The sequence below is a fragment of the Rattus rattus genome, chromosome X (genome assembly GCF_011064425.1).
Source record: "Rattus rattus isolate New Zealand chromosome X, Rrattus_CSIRO_v1, whole genome shotgun sequence".
In the NCBI taxonomy this organism is placed as follows: domain Eukaryota; kingdom Metazoa; phylum Chordata; class Mammalia; order Rodentia; family Muridae; genus Rattus; species Rattus rattus.
In genome coordinates, this window is record NC_046172.1 from 21,056,786 (window position 1) to 21,071,918 (window position 15,133).

Genomic DNA, 15,133 nt, shown 5'->3' on the forward strand with positions numbered 1-15,133 from the left:
ATATAAGGCCTGTATCTGTTGTAGGATTGGTAAAGATCTTTTCCCAATCTGTTGGTTGCCGTTTTGTCCTAACCACAATGTCCTTTGCCTTACAAGATCGATCCATTCTTATCACCATGTACAAACCTTAAGTCCAAGTGGATCAAGGACCTCTACATCAAACCAGATACGCTCAAACTAATAGAAGAAAAAGTGGGGAAGAATCTCGAACACATGGGCACTGGAGAAAATTTCCTGATCAAAACACCTATGTTTTATGCTCTAAGATCAGGGATTGACAAATGGGATCTCATAAAACTACAAAGCTTCTGTAAGGCAAAGGACACTGTTGTTAGGACAAAACGACAACCAACAGATTGGGAAAAGATCTTTACCAGTCCTACAACTGGTAGAGGGCTTATATCCAAAACAAACAAAGAACTCACGAAGGTAGACTGAGGGGAGACAAATAACCCTATTAAAAATGGGGTTCAGAGCTAAACAAAGAATTCACAGCTGAGGAATACCGAATGGCTGAAGAAACACCTAAAGAAATGTTCAACATCTTTAGTCATCAGGAAATACAATTCAAAGCAACCTGAGATTCCACCTCACACCAGTCAGAATGGCTAAGATCAAAACTCAGGTGACAGCAGATGCTGGTGAGGATGTGGAGAAAGAGAACACTCTTCCATTGTTTGTGGGATTGCAGACTGGTACAACCATTCTGATAATCACTCTGCAGGTTCCTCTGAAAATTGGACATTGTACTACCTGAGGACCCAGCTATACCTCTTTTGGGCATATACCCAAAAGATGCTCCAACATATAACAAAGACGCATGCTCCACTATGTTCATCGCAGCCTTATTTATAATAGCCAGAAGCTGGAAAGAACCCAGATGCCCTTCAACAGAGGAATGGATACAGAAAATGTGGTACATCTACACAATGGAGTACTACTCAGCCATCAAAAACAATGACTTTATGGAATCACAGGCAAATGGATGGAACTGGAAAATATCAACCTGAGTGAGGTAACTCAATCACAGAAAAACACATATAGTATGCTCTCATTGATAAGTGGATATTAGCCCAAATGCTCAAATTACCTAGATGCAGAGAACACATGAAAATCAAGAAAGATGACCAAAATTCAAATGCTTTACTCCTTTAAAAGTGGAACAAGAATACCCTTGGCAGGGAATAGGGAGGCAAAGTTTAGAACAGAGGCAGACGGAACACCCATTCAGAGCCTGCCCCACATGTGGCCCATACATATACAGTCACCAAACTAGATAAGATGGATGAAGCAAAGAAGTGCAGGCTGACAGGAACTGGATGTAGATCTCTACTGAGAGACACAGACAGAATGTGGCAAACACAGAGGCGTATGCCAGCAGCAAACCACTGATTTGAGAATAGGACCCCCGTTGAAGGAATCAGAGAAAGAACTGGAAGAGCTTGAAGGGTCTAGAGACCCCATATGTACAACAATGCCAAGCAACCAGAGCTTCCAGGGACTAAGCCACTACCCAAAGACTATACATGGACTGACCCTGGGCTCCAAGTGCATAGGTAGCAATGAATATCCTAGTAAGAGCACCAGTGGAAGGGGTGCCCTTGGTCCTGCCAAAAGTTGGACATCAGTGAACAGGATTGTTGGGGGAAGGGCAGTAATGGGGGGGAGGATGGGGAGGGGAACAGCCCTGGAGAAGGGGAGGGGGAGGGCTAGAGGGATGTTGGCCTGGAAACTGAGAAAGGGAATAACATTTGAAATGTAAATAAGAAATACCCAACTTAATAAATATGGGGGGGAGAAAAAGAAAAAAGAATAAAAGAAAAACTATGAATGCATATTAGCAAGATTAATTTATAATTTGATTTCGAAACAAAAGCATCCTTTTTTTTTAAGTTCAACTACAGAACTTTGCCAAGGTTTGAATAAGTGGTGACTTTCAAATTGTTGCAATACCCATATCCATGGGTTAGAAAAAGAAATTCCGGACTGAGAAATGGCTCAGTGGTTAAGAGCACCAAATGCTCTTCCAGAGGACCACCCATGTTCAATTCCCAGTACCCACATGGCAACTCCTGTCTGTAGCTCCAACATCTGACATCCTTACACAGACATATACGCAGGCAAAATACCAATGCACATAAAATAAAAATAAGTTATTTTTTAAAAAAAGAAAAAGAAAGTCAAGTTTTCCTGAAGATCCCAGATGCAACAGCTAAATTCTAGAGAGATACATGGACAACCCCGCTGCAGTCTTCTGGGGATTTCATCATCTTGGCATCCTAAATGTCAGTGACACCTGGTGTCTGGGCTCAACAAGGTTCCACCAGAAAGCCAGGTGATGAACCACAGAAGATGCAGAATCAACAGCCAGTGGTACTGTAGCTACAGCAAGTCCTGTTGTTCTACAATCAGTGTCCAGAGCTTCCTAAGAATTCTCTTCTCTGCAATACTGATTAGTACAATCCACAGCCTGATCACATGCAAAATAGAGAAGGAGAAGTGAACTGTAAGCCCCTTGAGAGCACAATATGTGCTGTGTTTTGTTATCATTTACTCAGTGCATAACATATGTGCCATTGAAGAAGGGGTGTTGTCATCAACAAATGAGACAGCATCAAACTCAACACCCATCAAAAGGCAACTGGGATTGCAGCAGGCACTTGGACCATGTTGGACTATGTTGGACTATGCTGTCAAATCCAGTCTGTGGCCTTACTAGGTGTATACTTGACTTCTCTAAGCTATAATTCTTTTCATCGGCAAAATGAGGATAATCTATCTAATTCACAGCAGTGTGAGGATTAAAGAGACTATCTGTCCAGAATGCTAAGCACAATTACATAATGACTGCTCAATAGCAGCAGAAACTGCTATAATTAGGACTAAAGGTACAATTGATTTCTTAGGCATAGTTTCTGTCATTATAAACACAGCCAATTCAATGCAAGGGACATTTTCTCCTTTGTGGAATAGGTGGAAACCAACAATGAGAACATGCCGGCTCCACTTTAGAGCAAAAGTAACGAACTATTGGCAACCTATATCTGTGCCACTGGATATTATTCCTGTCAATACAGGATGGGAGAAGTTACAAAAATAACAACTGTTTCAAACTCAGACAGTTTGTACCGAGCACCTCTGAAGTACCCCTTCCTCACAGCACATCAACCCAACATGGGAGATAGCAGGGAAAACACTGCCAAGGTTCCCAGACACAGTTCAGTGATAGAAATCAACAACTATAAACTAAACCCTGGCTTCACATAGTCAAACCTCATGGGGATCATGGAAACCCACTGAGTTATGGACAATAACCATGAAACACACTTGTTCATATAACTAAGGAAGGTGTTTTACTTGGGGGGTAAATTAAAATCAATTTTTTAAACCATTGCTGAGGTTTGATTTCTTCTGTTTACAATTTCTATTCCCAGGACTGAGGTCTAAGCTGAATCTCCACACCATTCCCCCTGTCACACAGCTACGGTAGAATCCACATCGTGTTCCCTAGAGACACAGCTGTCTACGGCAGGCTTCTTCTGAGAGTTGACTTCCCCATGAGTAAGGTGAATAAAGATGCCTTATGCAATCCTCTTGCCTACCCAAACAGGTCCTCAATTCAAAGGCATCTCATGATAAGGCCTTGAGAAAACCTTTTTGCTTCTCCCCATTTCTGTCTCTGAGTGATGGAGTGGTAGAATAGTATCTTCTCTAACTACTTTTAGCTCACAGTCAAGCTATTACAAATGTCCAAATTTGGGTTGACTAAGCCCTTTCTGGATGAACTTCATCTATGAGAGAAATGTGGCTTTAAAATATCAGTTAAAAATAGCTTGCCAACAAGGAACTACAAAAAAGAAAGAAAGAAAAGGAAGAGAAAGAAAAACTAAAAATTGGGATGCAACCATAAAATAAGTTCATCCCTATGAGACTGTGCAAGCGAGGGGGCTGGAGAGACAGCTCAGCGGTTAGGAATACTTGTTGCTCTTGCAGAAGACCTGAGTTAGATTCCCAGCACCTACATGAGCAGCTCTTGAGGGGTAAAATAAAACACATCACAACCATCTATAACTCTAGTTCCAGGGAACTCAGTATCTTCTTCTGAGCTCTGCCGGTACCAGGCATGCATGTGGTGCTCAGACATACATGCAAGATGCATACATCATCATACATACATACATCAATATACATAAAATACAATAATTAAATGTGGCTGGACATGGTGAAGCATGCCTTTAATCCAAGCACTCGGGAGACAGATGCTGGTGGATCTTTGTGAGTTCAAAGCCAGCCTGATCCACATATCGAGTTCCTGGCCAGCCAGAGCTACATACTGAGACCCTGTCTCAAAAAAGTCAAAAAATAAATAAATCTGGAAGAAAGAGAATGAGCAAGTGGAAATGGAAGGCCACTTATAAAGTATGCCTGTACTAATACCTTGTAAACTTGTTTATAGTATCTATGAAAGCTGAAGATATGCCTAACTTGTGATCCAGAACATTCTATGCTTTATACCCCAAAGAAATAACATGCATCCACTTAACAACTTAGACGTGATGGTACAGAGTAGCTTACTCTTCATTGCCAATATCTGAAAACTACCCAATATCCATCAACAAGAGCAAGCTAAAATATTTGCATATATATTCGAATGCTATACAGCAATGATCACATATAGTATTTCAAACATCACTTAAGCAATAGCAGTCAGACAAAACTACACAGTACACAACTCAACTTATACAGTAGAAAACATAGAGGTAATCTATGCTGTTAGAAGTCACAACAACGCCAATCCTAAGAACAGGAGATAAGTATTGCAAAACAGCATGGGCGGAGGATACTACTGAATTGTTGATTATATTCCACTTCTTGTTTTGTGTGTATATTACATGTATGTATTCATCTTTTCAAAATTTATTGAGTTGTACACTCAATGTAGATCTTTCAGTATTTCTATATTATATGTCAATAAAAACTTTAAAACATAAATCCAGTAGAGCCAATTTTCTGCAATGTCCCTAAAGTGCCACCTAGTGGCACAAGCTAAATGTACACAAGAGAGACGTTTCACAGCAAGCAAAGGCTCCATTTTAGCAGCTGTAAAGGGATTGGGTTAAAACCAGTGCCCTAAACTGAAATGGATAATGTCATCCCAAGGGGGTGGATGTTCGTGCTGCCTGCTGTACAGAACACCCAGGAAGGAGTGAGAGGCAAGCGAAGCTCCAGCACATGGCAGTTGGTACCAGTAAGCTGATAACGGACACTTCGTCCTCACTCTGCTGCTGATCGCTTGGTAGGAACACTAGAATATTACCAAGGCTAAGAGCACTGAAGGCCAACAACTGAGGCTTCCTCGGAATCCTCCAGAAACAGGGGGTAGCCACATGTCACTAGTTTGTTAGCAGAGTGAGGCACTTTGGAAAGAGTTGAGAAGACACCTATTTTATCCTGTGTTCTCTGGTTTACCTCTTTTTCAGGACAGCAAACCTTTGAAGCTGCCAGTTGAATAAAAGAGATTTATCAATAGTTTTCTAATAAAGTCTGAAAGATGGTGCATCTTGGTCAGACAAAAATCTTCAAGAAATAAAAGAAATCTACAAATCACACACACAGAGATGATGATCACTGCACTGGGAGACTGTAGGGTCAAAGACTGAAAGGGTTGACAGCCCCTACTTTGCACTCATTCATCTCATTTGCCTTGGTTTCACTTAGGTTAGAATTCTCATTGACTTGTGTTCTCCATGAAGGAAGCTTGGAGAAAGATGGCCTATATATGCTTCTTGCCAACAGATTCTCCTTCTCATCTCTATTATGAGTAGAAACTGGTGATTGGCTGTGATCTGGACCTGAGAATAATACAGGCAAAAGAGAAGCTCAGAGAAGGCCGCAGACGTGAAGAAGAAAGTGATTTGAATGTAGATGCTGCGCTGCCAGCACCTATAATCCCAGCACCAGGGAGGCTGAGACAGGAGGACCACAAGGAAGGTCTGCTTTGACTACATAATGAGACTCCACCTCAAAAAAAGCAGAAACAAAACAAAAACAAAGGGCTGGTAAAGGAGCTCAGGGGTAAATCCCTGCTCTAGCATGTGTGAAGCCCTGGGTTTGATCCTCCCAATTACCACCAAAAAAAAAAAGGAAAGCGAATTCTAAGTGGTCACATGCTCTACACCAGCACTCATTCTGGGCTTGTAACCACTCTGGTTACCCTGAGTTTCCTGCATTTTCCTACTAAATCTCATCCCTTTTGTTTCATTGGCATAGAGTGATAATTGGAACAGCTCCTATTGACTGTGTATGGCTGGTCATATGTCAGACACGAAGTACCCATAGATTTTGACTTTCAGTTATAAAAATAGATACTTCTATTATGTCCATTTTTAAGATGATGAAATTGAGGCAGGAAGACACTAAGTACCTTAGCCAAAGTCTCAAAGCCAGTGAGACACAGATTCAAAGCCCAAGCCCATGTTCTTAGTTCCTTTCTCTGCCTGCATCCCTGAGCTCAATCCCTATTGTCTTCTACTGTCATTACCCATTAAAGCCAGAGTACATCTGGGAATGCTTCCTGTTTTCTGTCACTATCTGGTGATGAAGAAGGAGAATGAAGAGAAGAGAAACAAGGACTTCAGAAACCTAGATATCAACTGTAAATTATCCCCCATAGGGAAAGGTGAGCTATCTTGTTACTCAAAAAGAAAATAGTGGCTACCTACTGCCTATAGTCCTTCTCAGTGAAGCATGAGGAGATGGGTTTAAATGAGACACATAGAATAGAATAGACACATAGAATAAAGGTACCATGAGAAACTACACAATAGATTGTTTGGACCTGGCTGCCTTCTGAGAACAATGAACTGTGAAGGCACAGATAGGGCTAGTACATGTAGCTTCATGCTCCCATAAAAAAAAATGTCCATTCCATTAAAACCTGATGAAGTTACTACACAAACAGATGGAGTAACAAGAGGAAAAACATGGCAGAAAAGTAAGCATTATGCAACATGACAATATCAGAAGCATAATGGGGGTAATAAAAAGTCACTAGTAGTGGGGTAGAGGTTGTTCAATTAAAAGTGTTTTTTTTTAAAAAAAAAAGTATATTCCTGATGTGTCCAGTTGGTTGTTAAAAAATAAAAACAAAAAAACCACTCTGAGACATGGATTCACACATGGTGGTTTGAATGAGAAATACCTCACATGGGCTCATGTATTTGAACACTTAGTCCCCACTTGGAAGCTATTTGGGAAGGTTATAGAACCTTCAGAAGGTTGAGCCTTGCTGGAAGAAGTATGTCATGGGAGTGGGCTTTGGGGGTTTACAGCCTTGTCCCCGTTCCTGGTCTCTTTTTCTCTCCCTCCCTCTCCCCATCTCTCTCCACTTCCTCTACATGAACAAAAATATGATCAGACAGTTTCCTGCTTTTGTCACCATGTCTATCTGCTCTATGCCTTCCCCCACTATTATGGACCCGAACCCTCTGGAATCATAAGCTAAAATAAACCCTTTTTCCCTAAGTTGCTTCTAGTCAGTGTATTTTATCACAGCAACAAAAAAATAGCTAATGCACACAATACAGCATCACAATGGAAGCTGATACTTGCGGTAGGCAGCAGAGTTAGAATCACAGCTTTGTGATAGTCCTACTCTGAGTGACTTTACAAACTTCCTGAGCCTTAGTTTACTTATCTTCAAAATGAGGCTAGCAATGGAGGCCATAGCCACGCCCATTAGAAGGATCAAATGGGTTAGCATTTGTAAAGCACTAAGGAAGTTCATATGTTCTCTCTGTGGTTTGTAGACTTCTCAAATCAATTCTACAATGCACAGAATCATTTCTTTATCATACCAAAGTTGTATCTTTTGTTCCCTTTGGAAAACACAACAAAGGTTACATCCAACCTTTTACTACAATAAATATGAACCACAGACCAGCAGTAGAGGCATTGGAGGGGGCAGGATGGTGTTATAAGCAGTGGTGAAGGCACAGTAAGTATTTTAGATGAATGTTAAAAAAGACTTTACATTTGGAAAATGGCAGATAGCAACAGGTACTAAAAATTCTTGTCACCCTTTGATTAACAGACCTCTAGTTGATGGGTGACATACAGCAAATTATTCTCTGTGCATCTAAACATTCATCATAAAATTTCTAACACTTTCTCCAGAAACTTTTTCAAGCTCTCTTTGTCTACAGGAGAAGTCTCTGTCACATACTAGCTATGAAGCTGTATATAGCTCACTTCCAATTGCTAAACCTTGACTTCCTTTATGATAAAATTATAATGAAACGACACATAAAAGCCTGAACATGAAGGTGTTCCCATTGAGTAGACTTAGGACATACTTCAGAGCAAGCAAAAGGCTCCTATTAGCTAAGCCACAACTTGCTAAGCCAAACTAAGATTTCTGCTGTGGATAGGCAGTTGGCTGAACATTTGTGTATAGCACAGTGACATGGATTAAAATGCGTTAAACGGGCAACAAGATGATGGTTCTGTGGGTAGAAGTGCTTGCTGCACAAGTCTGATGACCTGAGTTCACTTACTCAATGAAGCCTATGGTGGAAGAGCAGAACCAACCCCTTCCCAGACACACACACCATGGCTTATATGCACCCACACACACACACAATAATAATAATAGTAGTAGTAGTAGTAGTAGTAGTAGTAGTAGTAGTAGTAGTAGTAGTAGTAGTAGTCAATGTATGGCAGGGAAATGGTACCAAGTTCATCTTTCAAGGCCAGAGTCCACAGTGGTTCTTTACTACAAAACCGGGATGAGTCTGAGAAAGGGCTCAGGTGTGCGCTTAGGGATAAGAGTGGTAAACAAATATATAGTCCCCGACTGAACAGTGGCTTAAGTTAGGAACTGTCAAGTTTATTAAGTGTTCAAAACCATTCCAGCAACCATTATGCTTTTCACTTTCAGAACAATAATCTAAATTACATGAGATACTCAATACTTTTATCATATAACAGGTTTGTGCTAAATCTGTTGGGGCCCCTGTAACCTAATACAGGCATTCTGAACATATGTGAGATAGGTTAGGCTAAGTTATAATGTGAAAGTCAGAGGTATTAAATGCAGTTTTAATTTATACTATTTTCGGGCTGGAGAGATAGCTCAGCGGTTAAGAGCACCCGACTGCTCTTCCAGAGGTCCTGAGTTCAATTCCCAGCAACCACATGGTGGCTCACAACCATCTGTAAAGAGATCCGATGTCCTCTTCTGGTGTATCTGAAGAGGCTTCAGTGTACTTATATATAATAAATGAATAAATCTTTAAAAAAATTTATACTATTTTCAACTTACAATGAGTTTATGTGGATATAATCTTGTCATAAATGAAAGACCATTTGTATAATATCACGGCACAGTAATGGGATAAGCCACCATCTAGAACCATCTTTGAGAACTCTTGATAGCCACACCAGATAAAGGTGTTATATCTCAAGTCTAAGAACTGGCTGCACATTGAAGGCCACAGGTATGGGTTTGTAATAGCCCTGAAGTGCCAGAGAAAAAGTGCTCAGAGAACTAAGAACATTGGACAGAGGTCAGGGATTCTTATGGAAGAATAGAAGGAGGAACTGAAGGGCCTGAAGCAGATAGGAACTCCACAGAAAGAACAACAGAGTCAATAACCTGGACCCTTGGGGCTCTAAGAGTCTGAACACCAAACAAAGAGCATACACAGGCTGGACCTAGGCCTCCCTGCACATATGTAGCAGATGTGTACCTCAGTCTTCATGTGGGTCCCCCAACACCTGGAACAGGGCTGTCTCTAAAGAGCTGCTGCCTGTCTGTAGAATCTGTCCCCAAACTGGGTATCTTGTCTGGCCTCAGGGGCTGAGGATTCACCTAACCCTGCTGAGATTTGGTGCAGCAGTGTTGGGGATATCCTCTCAGAGGAAAAGGAGGGGGGCAAAAGGGGAGAAGAATTGTGGGAGGGAGTGACTGGGAGGGCGAACAGCAATTAGGACGTAAAAAATAATTAGAGGAAAGTTAAACTCAAACTGAAAATAAAACCTGTAAGGTATAATCAAAAAGCACAGGAGACAAAAAAGTTCATTTCACTCATGATAAAAGTTAAAGCAGAACAAATTTAAAATGCACAGTTTGGCCTACAACTCTCTCAGATAAAAGTAAGTAAGTAGGGAAAGAAAAACAAAAGCACAGGTTGCTATCAGGTAGCTGGCAGGCTCCCACACCTCCAGTCCCTGGGGACCTGATGTCCTCTTCTGGCCTCTAAACGCTATTGAACTTACTTGTTGTACACAGGCACATTATTTAAAAATAAAATAAATCTTTTTAAATTTTTAGAATATACAGTTATGCAGTATTAAGTCAGAAAATGATCATTTCATCTGGAGCTAGCCCATTACCAGAAATAATAGATTTGTTGAAAGATAGAGCCAAGTGGCATTCGGGAAGAAATAAACAGAAAAGCAAAACCCATGGAGATATGGATCAGAGCGTTCGAAAATTAAACACATGATTTTTCCAGATGGAAAATGTACACTGTCACCTGGCATAAATTTAAATCTATGACTAGTCGTATCACAGTGACATTAAAACAGAACATCGAGACTAGAGTTTTAAAAGCTCCCCTGGAGAAGAGGCAAAGTCAATCCAAAGGAACCAAAACTAGATTGGTGGTGGACTCTTCAATGATAGCAGTAGCCCAATAAATGGCAGATAAGGAGTCGATTCATTTTAAGGGATGAGGGAGAATAACCTACAGTCTACAGTTCTGACCATAGCGGGAAAATAGCGTTTAAGAGTGAGGGTGCTGTGTTTGCCTATCTAGAGAAGTGGGTAACAACTACGTAACCTGTTTCCAAAAACTGTTTATTTGAACCTGACAACAGCTAGAATTACTGCAACTAGGTGATTACACAATGTCTCCATTTCTGGGAGCATGCTACCTTAAAGTAGCTTCCAATAGTCATTTTATTCTGGCAGAGTTCCAAATGATGTTTTTTTTTTTTTTCATCTCTATTAAATTGGGTATTTCTTATTTACATTTAAAATGCTATTCCCTTTCCCAGTTTCCAGGCCAACATCCCCCTAACCCTTTCCCCTCCCCTTCTATATGGGTGTTCCCCTCCCCATCCTCCCCCCATTACTGCCCTCCCCCAACAATCACGTTCACTGGGGATTCTAGTCTTGCAGGACCAAGGGCTTCCCCTTCCACTGGTGCTCTTACTAGGATATTCATTGCTACCTATGAGGTCAGAGTCCAGGGTCAGTCCATGTATAGTCTTTGGGTAGTGGCTTAGTCCCTGGAAGCTCTGGTTGCTTGGCATTGTTGTTCATATGGGTCAAGCCCCTTCAAGCTCCTTTTCTTTGATTCCTTCAACAGGGGTCCCGTTCTTAGTTCAGTGGATTGCTGCTGGCATTCGCCTATGTATTTGCCATATTCTGTCTGTGTCTCTCAGTAGAGATCTCCATCTGGTTCCTGTCAGCCTGCACTTCTTTGCTTCATCCATCTTTTCTAGTTTGGTGGCTGTATATGTATGGGCCACATGTGGGGCAGGCTCTGAATGGGCGTTCCTTCTGACTCTGTTCTAAACTTTGCCTCCCTATTCCCTCCCAAGGGTATTCTTATTCCCCTTTTAAAGAAGTAGTGAAGCATTCACATCCTTCTTGATTTTTGTGTGTTCTGTGCATCTAGGGTAATTCAAGCATTTGAGCTAATATCTACTTATCAATGAGTGCATACCGTGTGTGTTTTCCTGTGATTGGGTTACCTCACTCAGGATGATATTTTCCAGTTCTGACCATTTGCCTATGAATTTCTTTAAAAGTCATTGTTTTTTTGATAGCTGAGTAATATTCCATTGTGTAGATGTACCACATTTTCTGTATCCATTCCTCTGTTGAAGGGCATCTGGGTTCTTTCCAGCTTCTGGCTATTATAAATAAGGCTGCTATGAACATAGTGGAGCACGTGTCTTTTTTATTTGTTGGGGCATCTTTTGGGTATATGCCCAAGAGAGGTATAGCTGGGCCTCAGATAGCACTATGTTCAATTTTCTGAGGAACCTCCAGACTGATTTCCAGAATGGTTGTACCAGTCTGCAATCCTACCAACAATGGAGGAGTGTTCCTCTTTCTCCACATCCTCGCCAGCATCTGCTGTCACCAGCGTTTTTGATCTTAGCCACCAAATGACGTTTTAAAATTCTAGACATCTTATCTAGAAGATAAGCCAGAAGGCTTCCCCCCGCCCCGTTCTCTTCAAACCTTGATTTCAAAAGATAATTTTCTTAAAACTGCATTTTCCCTGCCACAACAGCTACTTTAAGCTTCTACCAATTCCTACATGCTATACTACCAAATGCTTAACAGAGCATTAACAGATAGGTTTCTCTTACAGCATGTCCAGGGCTGTAGGTGCACAGCAGGTAAGAGCAGGGAAGACCCGCTTAAGCCATCCTGTCCGTCCACTGTGCTTGAGGACTTTTCGGCTGCATAGTTAATGCAACACAGACTCAGAAGCCTCCATACCCTAGGACTCAACCCATTGAATCACCCAAAATAGGTCCAAAGGCAAAATGTACACAGTTCCTCCAAGGTCACGGAGTTACATAGTAGCCCATTTAACAGAGTTGTTCGTTCAGCATCATCCTAGATAAAGATAAATCTTTGGTTTACATCTTCTTTCCCTGATCACCAAACTTCTCATTAACATACTGCTGGCCTACATTGCAGCACAAAACAGTCACACTTGCGAAGAAAATGAAAAGTGGCATCTTAGGTGACAAATCTTGTAAATTTGCTTCAGAATAATTTAAGTTTCATAAATAAAAGATTCCTCTTTAAAATTTTCAAAGTTTCATATGTACATTCTCTCTTCCTCTTCCGCCTAACCCTCCCATGCCCACTAATTTTCAAACCCAGGGCCTCTTATTATTACATATGCACTCCACATACACACATCCTCCTCCTCCCTCCCTCCCCTCCTCCCTCCCTCCCTCCCTCCCTCCCTCCAGTGTGAGATTCCCCCGTCCGCCTATTCTACTCATGCTATCATTTTTTAGGCATTGTTTAGGCAGACACATTGGTGAGATTTCAAGGGTATAGCTTCCCTGCCACATAAAAGAAATACTACCATGCAGCAGATATCCTGGTCCTCTTACACTCTTCCTTCTCCCCCTTCCTCACTGGAACCCCAGCCTTAAGTATACAAAATTGTACTGTAGATGTACCCCTTAGGACTAAACATCACACAGTCAGTTAAGAATCTGCATTTGACCAGTGGGTCTCTCTGCTGTTAAAAAGAAGAGGAGGAAGAAAGAGGAGGAGGAAGAGAAGTAGTAGTAATTTCTTTGAAAGGGGGTGAAAATTATATTTATCTGTGGGTAAAGGGGTAAGTATTTAGAATGTAGTTAAAATTATACTGGTTTAGGGAAATCCCAATAGTAGATCTCTAGGTTCCACAGCCTCATCAAGCACTGGTAGTAAGCTAGGTTTACAGTATCAGACATGATTTCCCTTCTACTGAGAAGGCATTACGTCTAATTAGATGGCTGTTGGTTACCCCCAGGAAATGATATCACTACTATATCTTGCTGTTCTTGTCTTTTTTTGTGGTCCAGGCATTACAGATGGGTAAGACTACTGATCCCCTTTCTTCCTTGGCAGTTTCTATTACTATGAAGCTAGTCTTCAGGGAGAAGGCTTCTAGGTCAGACCCAGCTCAATTTCTCCAAGTTCTATATTCAAAGTAAATACTGTCTTCAGCAATAGAATTTTAGCTTCAATTTCTGGGAGGCAAGCAAGAATAACAGCAATAGCCCATACTGCTTTGAGAGTCTATAAAACATTGTACTTAATCGGACAACCCAGATCAAAAGCCAAACACTATATATTCCCTCTTATTTGTGAATCTTAATTCCAAATTTTTGGATGCAAATATATAACTCAGAGTAACTACAGATACAAAGAAAGTAAAAAGGAACAATGATGTGGGGGAGAAAATCTATTGAGGGAATAGCAGAATTAGTATTCTAAGACGGGGGAAATGAGAAAAAGGTGAGGTAAGGGTCTTAACTGGGTAGGGAGGGTGGAAGATTACACATAAAGAAGAGAAGGATGGATAAATAACACTAAGGATGCTTTTTAAAGCCTTAAGGAATCATAGAAGTTCATGTTTATTTAAAATCACCTATTTTATATGTAAGCATATGTCTGCTTGTTTGTGTGTGTGTGTGTGTGTGTGTGTGTGTGTGTGTGTATGGTTTAGATGAAGCTATGTCCCTTGGGATGACATTGCTCCCCCCTCAGAAGCCACAAAACCATCTAACAAAAACACAGGGATAGGCTTGAAAAACCTCCTTTGCATTGTTGAATAAAAAATAGCTATTAGTACATATTATGTGTTGAGGACTAAAAATTAAGCCGTGGAATGTACTTTTGAAAGCTGATAAATATGTCAGTTTGAAGAGTGGTGCAGTGAGGGAGTGGGCGGTGGTGTTTTGCTGTGTATCTGACTAGCCTTTTCTCTGCCTTGTTCCAGCTTCGGTGGAATCTGAAATGGCTAGTGGTGAGGCTGAGAAGACAAAGGTGATTTCCTGCTTGCAGCCTGCCAGCCTGCAGCTCTTCCGTGGGTGGTATTCATGACATCTGAAATTTCTGACAAGGCCTGAATGTGTGAGGGTAACTGCTGTTGAGCATAGCACAGCTATCCTGGAGTAACTCTCCACAAACATAAGCATACTGTCAGGAAATTTCCAAAAGACTTAAAGGTAAAGTGCATTACCACATCACTCTCAACTTGCTGTTTGTGGAGATGAACAATTGGACTCTGTCACCAAGCTTGTAATTGCTGCTGGCGGTATCACCCCCCCCATACCCGCCAATCTCTGACTAGGAAGAAAAGACAACAGAAAACTGTCTAAGGCTGCCTGGATTCCTTATATTATTTTGGGACTCCACTCATAACAGCCACCCAGTGCAGGTAATTCCAGTGCATTGTATCACTATCACAGACAGCTTTGTCTTTCATGATGGTAGCTGAACGAGCTGCATGTTTACTGAGCTTTCTAACCAACCAAGTGTCTGTATTTCAATCTTAACCATACTTAATGGCTACTGTGCCTTCAAAAGAAGCTACTG